At 40.4% G+C, this 10,955-nt stretch overlaps 1 long non-coding RNA gene across 1 annotated transcript in view; it reads right to left on the reverse strand.

Annotated features, from left to right (window-relative positions):
- Positions 1-6,940, reverse strand: part of LOC116696657 (uncharacterized) — a 20,694-nt gene extending 13,754 nt beyond the window's left edge. Inside the window, exon 1 of the long non-coding RNA XR_004333794.1 lies at positions 6,855-6,940. This is a non-coding gene — a long non-coding RNA (uncharacterized LOC116696657). The remainder of the gene's footprint in view (positions 1-6,854) is intronic.
- Positions 6,941-10,955: the final 4,015 nt, after the last annotated feature.

Raw genomic sequence — 10,955 nt, forward strand, 5'->3', positions numbered from 1 at the left:
AAAGATCGATAGATTTCAAATCACAATGAATTGTGCGATCAGAAACTGACATGACAGTTGTCAGGATAAGACACTCCCTCTTTATAAATGCCTCTCTTGTTTTTCTTTTTCATTTAATCATCTACTTATTTTGAGTAGGATCTTCCTTAAAAGTAATAGAAATAACACATTTGAAAATAAAATGTTCTTAGAGCTAAAAAATCTGGCCCATTCACATTTAACTACCATGTGCTTTGCCTTATTTTTGTATAAACATCCCTCTGCTGTGTCTCATCACAATTTGTCCACGTTCTTTCTGCGGCGGGTGCTGCATCAAAGCACAGCGGGGGGGCTGACAAAAAGAAATGGTAGTTCCTATCCATAAGTTGTTCAGTAACACACACACACACACACACACACACACACACCCACACAAGCAGCGAGGGAGAGAAAAGATCTAACAGCGTATCTTTGGCCGACTGTAACGGTCGCCCCCATAAATGTCCGCTTGGCTCTGCTCTGATCACATAATTGGTCTGTGCACACCTCTCTCTGTCACACACACACACCACACACACACACACACACACACACACCACACCCACACACACACACACACACACACACACACAGAAGGTGAGAGCACATCAAGTGAGCATACAATGGAGCACACTTACGGAGCTCACACACACACACACACACTTAAAACCTGGATATATACAGCGCCCACACACACAGTCACTGTTTAATATGACACAAAGGAGACCATTTACACACGCAGGAATGCCCGTGTGTGTAAGCGCACACGTGCACGGCGAATGCCAAACAAAAGGTGAATGGAGAGACAGCAAAAGGGTGCCACCCTCACCAAGCTTTACCAAAGACGGATGTCCTCTCACCAGATAAATTCAACCGAAGCGTGGTATTTCTACTCATCGCTTTTTGTCTATCTATCTGATCAAAAAACATGAATCACTTTTCTATTCCATCAGAGGTTTTGGCGGAATTCAACAAAGACACTATCGAAAAGGAAAGTCCTCAGCTTTGATTTAAAAGAGCAGAGCGCTAACAGTTCACCGGGAGTTTGTTCCAGATATACGGAGCATAGAAACTGAACGCCGCTTCCCCCTTTTTTGGTTCTGGTTCTGGGGATGGCAAGCAGACCCGTCCCTGATGACCTTAGAGGCCTCTGCGGCTCATAATTCACTAACAGATCTGACAGGTAGTTTGGTCCTAAACCATTTAGCGAGTTATAAACCAGCAGAAGAATTTTGAAATCTATTCTTTGGGGGACGGGAAGCCAGTGTAAAGACTTCAGATCTGGAGTGATGTGATCAGCTTTCCTTGTGTTAGTGAGGACCCACGCAGCAGCGTTCTGAATCAGCTGCAGCTGTTGGATTGATTTTTCAGGGAGACCTGTAAAGACCCCGTTGCAGTAGTCTAGTCTACTGAAGATAGTTTTTCCAAATCTTGTTGACACATAAGTCCTTGCACCCTTGATGTGTTTTTAAGGTGGTAAAAGGCTGACTTTGTTATGGTCTTAATATACAGTAGCTGCTAAAATTCAGGTCAGAGTCCATGACTACACCCAGATTTCTGGCTTTGTCTGTTGTTTGAAGCTGGGTGCTGGTTCTTAATTGTTCCACTTTTGCTCCAAAAACAACCACCTCATTTCATCACCTTCATTTAATTTAACCCTCATGTTGCCCTTGGGTCAAATTGACCCATCCATCCATCCATCTTCATCCGCTTTATCCGGTATCGGGTCGCGGGGGCAGCAGCTCCAGTAGGGGACCCCAAACTTCCCTTTCCCGAGCCATATCAACCAGCTCCGACTGGGGGATCCCGAGGCGTTCCCAGGCCAGGTTGGAGATATAATCTCTCCACCTAGTCCTGGGTCTTCCCCGAGGCCTCCTCCCAGCTGGACGTGCCTGGAACACCTCCCTAGGGAGGCCCCCAGGAGGCATCCTTACCAGATGCCCGAACCACCTCAACTGGCTCCTTTCGACGCGAAGGAGCAGCGGCTCTACTCCGAGCTCCTCTCGGATGACTGAGCTTCTCACCCTATCTCTAAGGGAGACGCCAGCCACCCTCCTGAGGAAACCCATTTCGGCCGCTTGTACCCTGGATCTCGTTCTTTCGGTCGAATTGACCCATTTTCAGTAAAAAAAAAAAAAAAAAAAAAAAAAAAGGAAAAGTCACAAAAAATGGGTTATTGAAATATGCGCTGAAAACATCAACATTAAAAATATCAAAAAATCTTGGAAAAAAGATCAAGGAAAGCACCCACAACACTGAAAAAGTGACAAAAATGTTGAATAAAATAATAATAATAATGTTGAAAATAACAATAATAATGTTGAAAAAAAAGCGACCAAAATGATTTTTTTCCATGGTTGTCGGGAAGACAACACAAGGGTTAAGAAAGTTCTGGCACATCCAGTCATAAGTTTGTTCAATGCATCTAGCCAGTTTTGGTATTGGACTGTAGTCTCCAGGCAACAGCGTCATGTAGATGTGTGTGTCATCAGCATAACTTTGAGCCAGTGGAAGCATTTAGGTATTGAATATTGACTCTCTCTTGCTCCATTTTCACATCTTCAGCTGTCATATACAACAAAGGACTAAAATGCCCAAAAAGTTATCTTAAAATATAAAAATACTTAAAAAAGGAATTGCCTAGTGGGAGCGACGCACTACATGTAGCTTTAGGTGAATGGGCATGTTTCCCAAAAATTGACAGAACTATTCCTTTCAAAACTGTGTGGGCCGATCAGAAAACCAACAACCCAAAAATGTGTAAAAAGAATCTGATTTAAGGGGCGCCCTTGTAGCTCAGCTCAATAATAATAATAAGAAGAAGAATGATACATTTTATTTATGATGCACTTTCCATCAATAGATCTCAAAGTGCTACAGGTAAAAAAAGAGAAAAAGAAAACAAAAAAAGATAGAATAAAAAAAGAAAACGAAGCTATTCTTAGAAGAGAGGATATCTAAAGGGGACCAACAGCTTTGCTAAAAAGAAATGCTTTAAGGCCTTTTTTAAGTTCTTAGTCCTTACCGCAGCAGCCACAGGTTTAATTCTGATAGTGGCCCTTTGCTGCATGTCGGCCCCTTCTCTCCCACTTCCCTGCAGTAATCTGTCCTATTAAATAAAGGCAACAAAAGCCCAAAAATTAAAGAAATACAAATGACAAATGTGATCCAAATGTTGCTAAATCCTGATTGGAGCTAGGGCGTATGGGGCATCACATTGTTTTCAACTGAGCACCATTTAAGTCAAACCAGGCAGAAGAGCACATAGAAAAACATAAATATGCAATGCTCTCATGTAACAAATAAATAAATAGGGCCTTTAAAGCTCAAATGGAACTTGATTTGAAGTGAAAACCCTGTGATGCAATTCTTAGATGTGGGTGTAATTACAAAATGATTTCTAAAGGATTGTTATGGTTGCCCTTAAATTCCCTCCATTAAACAGCCAGCACCTACGCTCTCACTTATACAAGCAAGCAGAATAGTGAGGCAGGATTACAGTACAGGGGAATCAATTCTAACTGGATTGTTATAATTAGATGACCTGAGTTGGCTAAAAAGTCTCTGAGTAATTTTCTGTGTTTTTATCACTTTCTGGACTTGGCAGGCTGCATGACAATGCCATTACACATGCTGTTGGTAGGCTAATAGTTATAATTACAGAACCTCTACTTCGAAAACTGCAGATCAAATGGTCAGTGCATCATACAGAGCGCCAAATCCCCCCCCCCCCCCCCACACACACACTTCTGGTGGACCCCATGGGACCTTATTTCGGAAAACATACAGTATGCATGGCAGTGAAGGGGGGGGGGGGGGAGGGGGGTTCAAACTGCTTACCAAAATCATGTACCACCTTTTTCCACACACACAGATAGACACACAGATAGTTAACACACATTCACAGAAGTGGTGCTTTTAAATAGAGGAGGGGCTTGGTTTGGATCATTTTAATTTTAATGATTGGACGTTATAACAACCGCAACTAGTTACCAAAAAAATACACACTTAAATTGTGGACCTTTGGCATGTCTATGTCCCTGAAACGCAGAGACATGAAAGTGACGCACAAAAAAACAAGGCGAGAATGCGTACACCTCTGTCACACGCGCACCAATCACTATACAGCGTCACACAAAGAATGACTAAGAGAGAGCACAACCGCCAATGGCCCAAACCACACTCTCTCTGTCGAGCCGATCATCGAGAAACAACAAATCGATCCCGGATAAAAGACCATCAGCAGGTTTGTCATCAGCTGGCCAACGATACACAAATGAGCAGCAGCGATGACAGCGAGCAGTCATTACACGGCATCAGCAGATCAGCAATAGAGGCGAGGAAACACAAAGACAGAGATCTGAGCTTAGAGAGAGACAGAGTTTGGAGGGTTTTCTGAGGGCGGTGATTGTGGAAAAGAAAGAAATGGCGCGAGCAAAGTTCAAGTGCACATCCGCGGCGTCACGTTAAGAAGATGGCAATGCATGAGAAAGGACAAGAGAAGAAGAGAAGGAGCATATTTGACAGCAACAAGAGCGGGGAGTAGTATGAGAAAAGGCGAGAGGGGGCATTATCGTCCGAGGACTGCAATGAAAAAGGATGACAGAGAAACTAAAAAATAAAAAATAAAACATAGGCAACATAAGTGAGAGACTGATAGGGCTGGGCACTGTTCAAAGATTTTTGGAACTTGTATCGATACCAATCCTGGGACTTTGATTCCTAAACAATACCAATTTTATTAACCCTCATGTTGTCCTCGGGTCAAATTGACCCATTTTCCTATATCAATGTTCTTTTTAACTACACATAATAACATGATTGATTCCACCCAACGCTCTTTGGCAAGTACAAATCTCTACTTTCATTCATTTTGGGGCGTCTTAGTCAATTTTATAGCATCGGGAAAACAAATTGAAGTGGTTTCCGAGTAGTTTTGAGTAAAAGTTGACATATTCCAGTCTGTGATTATCCATCAACATCCATTCCTTTAATTTAAGTCAAATTAATTCCTACTTTCTGCTTTTCTAACCCAAACATAAGGTATAATGTCCTATGAATGAGGTTCCACGACCATAAATTCCAAAATAACTGTAAAACTAAAGTCAAGAAGTTACGTAGTGTTGAAAACGTCAAAAAAAAGTGACAAAAGTGTTGAAAAAAGGAACAAAAACGTAAGAAAAACTTTGATAAAAAGCGTCAATAAAAAGGGTTGATTTTCAATTTTGACGGGAAGACAACACAAGGGTTAAACCAATTTTTTTTTTCCACAAAACTACAGATTACGGCACAAATCTTTTTATATATTTTCCAGCTTCTACTACGTGAGCCCCGTCTCTGTGCAGAACGGAGAGTTTTTCACACGTGAGACAGCCAATCACAGACATTATTAGATCTGGGTAAAAGCATGCCGCATGCTTATTGGCTCACTGATGCACATGGGGAATACTCCTTATTGAAATTGGGAATTGAATAAAGAGACATTTTTTCAATACATGATACTTTAGAGGCAATTCCTAAAAAGTACCCAGCCCTATAGGGAGCTAGAATTGTTTCTTTATTATTATATGAGAGAAAATAAATAATTTCAGTGAAAAAATATGTATATTTGAGAGTTAAAAAAGTATTTTGAGAGAGATTTTTTTTGCTATTGGTATTTTTTTTCTCTCTCATAAAACGCTTTTTTTTGCTATCAGTGTGATAACTTTTTCTGTCAACCGTTTTTTTCTTCTTCTTTAAGATCCTTTATGTTCTCACGTGCAATAAAGAAACAATTCTAGCTCCATGGCCCTGGAGACAGAGCCTCAGAAAAGACAAAAGCCTGGGATCTTTCAAGATGAGAAAACAGCGAGATGACCGCTGGCATCGAACGCCAGGGCTGTTCATCCTACCTGAGTTCCTCTTGGAGATGTACTTGACGTCGTCACAGGCTCCCGAGGCGAGGAGGAGGAGGAAGAGGAGGGATATGGTCTTCATCTCTCTAGTCTCCACTGGCACCTTCAAGAAACAGGACACAGTACGGACAGAGCGTTAGAGAGATGACACTCTTAACTCGGACTCAAGACCTTTTCGAGACCTTTTTCCATTCAATCATATTTTATTTAAAGTGTAAAATCCCCATTCAACATGGTCTCAGTGCCCTTTAACCCTCATATGGCATTCAGGTCAAATTGACCCATTTCAAATATTTACAAGAAGAAAAATAGTAAAAGTCTTTTTTTCTACCTGAAAATCAACGGCCTTACCTTATTTTCTGTGATAAACATGTATTTCTGACTCAATTCAGAAAATCATTCTCGATATGCCCACTTGTGTTTTTTTCCACAGTGGATTTTTAACATGAATTATAACCTTATGACAAAAAACGAAATCCCACTTCCATTTTTTTTAATTGTGTGCTAATAGAGACTGATTGCATTCACCTAAACATATATGTGATCTCAATTGTTTGAAATTGAGATAAAGACAATATTTGTTAATAGATTATGAAGTAAAATGTTATTTCAGAATTGTTTTTAAAACCCCAAATAAGTCACAGGGGGTACGAGAGGGTCCCGAAAGTGAAGACAATTCAAGGGTTAAAATCAAAGGAACACAGAAATAACACGGTAACAAGACAACTGAGCAGAATTAAAGCAGTAATAATAAAGAATACATGGTTGGTATTTAATCTAGATTTAAAAATGTGAACTGAGTGAGCATGTAGAACATGAACCTGGAGCCCATTCCAAAGATGAAGGGCCCTCAAGGAGAAGGCTCCATGACCAACAGATCTTTTTGTTCACTACAGGAATGACTAAGGAGACCAGCACCCAGGGGGGTAAATGGTATAATACAGTCCCTCCAGAAAAACGTGATTATGCGATCGCATATTCCCATGCATAATCAGCCAAAGCTCGCACATGTATGCAGGGGCCGCGTTTTGTCAAATACGCTGCACTTTCGCTGCATAACCATCAGATTCCTGCAAACAAATAATGCGTGATTTCATAATCCCCGCATTTCTGTGGCAAAATAGTTGTTGAAAAATGTTGCGTTTACTTCACACAAAAGCAGCCAATTTTCCCTGTTGCCATGGGAACGGTATGAAGTGACGTAATTAAGAGACAAGACAAAAACTCTCTTTTTCACCAAACTGTAGTTTTTGCAAATTCCCGCAATTTTGTTGCAAAAAATTGCATAAATATCCTGCATATTCCATCGCATTTATTAAGAAAACCTGTTGCATGATCAAGGATAATAAAGCAATAAAGCAAAATGATCATTTTAAAATAGAAGATATACGGTCTCTCACGTCGATAAAATATGAGCAGGTAAGTCAGTTGTCTTGGAGAGGATTCTTTTTTTTTTTTCTGTCTCGGCCTAGACTTTCTCTTTTTTTGGACTCGATCTTGACTCAGTCTCAACTAGTCCTGGTCTTGGTCTTGGACTTGACCACAGCCTTCCATGTATCATTCTGATTCTCAAAAGGAAATGTTGTCCAGACTACATCTAGATGCATAATTTTGGGGTGGCAGTATCTCAATCCATAAAGAGTTGGGTCGGGAACCGGAGGGTCGTTGGTTCAAGTCCCCGTACGAACCAAAGTACGGGGTGTGGATTGGAAGCTGGAGAGATGCCACGTCATCTCCTGGGCACTGCCAGGTGCCCTTGAGCAAAGCACCGTACCCCCCCCGCTCAGGGCGCTGGTCCAGCTGGCAGCCCACTCACTATGACATCTCTCCATTTGTGCATGTATAGGTCCTGAGCGCGTGTGTAATTATATCTTGTAATGTTAGCAGGGACACAAAACATTATATACATGTTGAGGGGGGGGTGCTCGGTTTATGGCGCTCTGGGTCGGGACATACATTACATTTAACTGACAAAATAAAAGCACTCTTCAACTCCATTTCCATGTGGTATTAACATGTATCCTGGCTCACATGTACAGTATTCTGATGAAATCGGGCAAAAACACCTAATATGTAAATGTACTTTCACCCAAGACAACATTCAAACAATTGCATCTTAATATACGTGGATAGATAAGACAGTTTTTGTATGGTTAGCGTAGTTTTCCACATTTTCCGCTGGCTCCCAAACTGTCGTACATATTTCAATATCACTAATTACCTTTAAACTGTTGCTAATGTCAGGGGCCTCACTCCTAATAGGGTCATTTTTATTTGAACACAGTGTTGTGAATATGTTACATTTCATTCTGTAAAAAACTGTGAACAAAGTCTCTCTCATCTGTTTTAATTGTATCATAAATTGTTTTCCTTTCTGAAGATTTCTGTGCGTGTTTCATTAGAACTGGATACAGCGTTCAAGGCAGAGCCCTGCTCCATTTCAATTAGAGTTGCTTGAATATGTGTACTGTGATTTGAATGGGATTTCAATATTCTTTTTTTGTCTTGTTTTGATTTGACATCATTTCAAATGGATATTAAAATGTCCTTCTGTATCTCTGTCTTTACAAGCTTAAAAATGGAAAGAAAAAAACAAAAGAGGGTAGGTGTTTGTGAGCCAATAAAGAGAAAAACAAAAACATCATATTATGGCACATGAACAGCAGAAAAACATGTTATTATTGATCCGACACACGGGTTTGTTGGGATTTCAAAATCTTTTTTTCCAACTGATTAAATTCAAAATGAAGAACACACACACACACACACACACACACACACACACACACACACACACACACACACACACACACACACACACACAAGCCACGTGAGCCAGCCATGTGAAATCACATTGAAAGAACACAATCACATTTTCTTATACTTTCTGTGTACAAACTGTATTGTATGCACGCACACAAACACACACACACACACACGCACGCACGCACGCACACACACACCACGTGAGCCAGCCATGTGAAATCACATTTAAAGAACACAATCTTATTTTTTCATGCTTCCTGTGCACGCATACTTTAGCTGTCAATCTTCCTCTATAATACCAAATTTTATTTGTTAATTTTTTAAATATTGAAAGAATATTTGAATATTTAATGCTTAAATGCAGCCTGTTATTAATATGTACTACACTAGGCACGCTTATGCATTGTCAATGTCACTATACGCATGTGGTTGTTGTTACACGTCCAACATTAGCCATTAGCCTAGCTACGTCATGGTGCATTGCACGCAACTTTCTTAACATTTAGAAGCGGCTCTATTGTAAAGGCTAAAATTGCTTTGTTGGCACAATGCCATTATGTTAGAAAGCACAGCCAAAACAATTTGTCATAAACTAGCTAATTAGCAATAGTGTTAGCCACGATGCTAACGGCATTAATGACAAAGCCAAACTGTGCTGTCAATACTGAGAATACAGCTAATAAAAGGCAATATATAAAGTCAAAGCTAACTCTGACAGCTGTGGGGCAGCTAACTAAACTATAAGCTAAAGCTAGCAATGCTACTATATAGCTAAACTACAGCTTTCTCCATGAAGCTCTCAGCTAAGCTAACGCTACTATAACTTGCGACACAGTTAGGAAACAAGAACGAGCTAACTAATGATAACATAAGCAATTTAACTAGGTGGATGTTCATTTTAAAGTCATGTTTTCCATATTTCCCGTCCTTCCGATTTCCAGCCGCAGCCTGTCACTCCTCCCTGTACTAACGATACTCGGTAAGTAACGTTAGCTCCGTGATGTTGTACTAATGTTACTCGGTATGCACAATATTTGGTATTCGTTCCAACAGCCCTAACACACACACACACACACACACACACACACACACACACACACACACACACACAAGCCACGTGAGCCAGCCATGTGAAATCACATTGAAAGAACACAATCACATTTTCTTATGCTTTCTGTGTACAAACTGTATTGTATGCACGCACACAAACACACACACACACACACACACACACGCACGCACGCACGCACAACACACACCACGTGAGCCAGCCATGTGAAATCACATTTAAGAACACAATCTTATTTTTTCATGCTTCCTGTGCACGCATACTTTAGCTGTCAATCTTCCTTTATAATACCAAATTTTATTTGTTAATTTTTTAAATATTGAAAGAATATTTGAATATTTAATGCTTAAATGCAGCCTGTTATTAATATGTACTACACTAGGCTCGCTTATGCATTGTCAATGTCACTAAACGCATGTGGTTGTTGTTACACGTCCAACATTAGCCATTAGCCTAGCTACGTCATGGTGCATTGCACGCAACTTTCTTAACATTTAGAAGCGGCTCTATTGTAAAGGCTAAATTTGCTTTGTTGGCACAATGCCATTATGTTAGAAAGCACAGCCAAAACAATTTGTCATAAACTAGCTAATTAGCAATAGTGTTAGCCACGATGCTAACGGCATTAATGACAAAGCCAAACTGTGCTGTCAATACTGAGAATACAGCTAATAAAAGGCAATATATAAAGTCAAAGCTAACTCTGACAGCTGTGGGGCAGCTAACTAAACTATAAGCTAAAGCTAGCAATGCTACTATATAGCTAAACTACAGCTTTCTCCATGAAGCTCTCAGCTAAGCTAACGCTACTATAACTTGCGACACAGTTAGGAAACAAGAACGAGCTAACTAATGATAACATAAGCAATTTAACTAGGTGGATGTTCATTTTAAAGTCATGTTTTCCATATTTCCCGTCCTTCCGATTTCCAGCCGCAGCCTGTCACTCCTCCCTGTACTAACGATACTCGGTAAGTAACGTTAGCTCCGTGATGTTGTACTAATGTTACTCGGTATGCACAATATTTGGTATTCGTTCCAACAGCCCTAACACACACACACACACCGACACACCGACACACACACACACACACACACACGCACACACACACACACACACACACACAGTAAAGCAGGGAGAGATTAAAGAAGATGATTAGCCATGCCAGCAGTCATTTCATTGTATTTTTATACATATGAGAATAAAG

Source organism: Etheostoma spectabile, chromosome 10 (genome assembly GCF_008692095.1).
Source record: "Etheostoma spectabile isolate EspeVRDwgs_2016 chromosome 10, UIUC_Espe_1.0, whole genome shotgun sequence".
Lineage (NCBI taxonomy): Eukaryota > Metazoa > Chordata > Actinopteri > Perciformes > Percidae > Etheostoma > Etheostoma spectabile.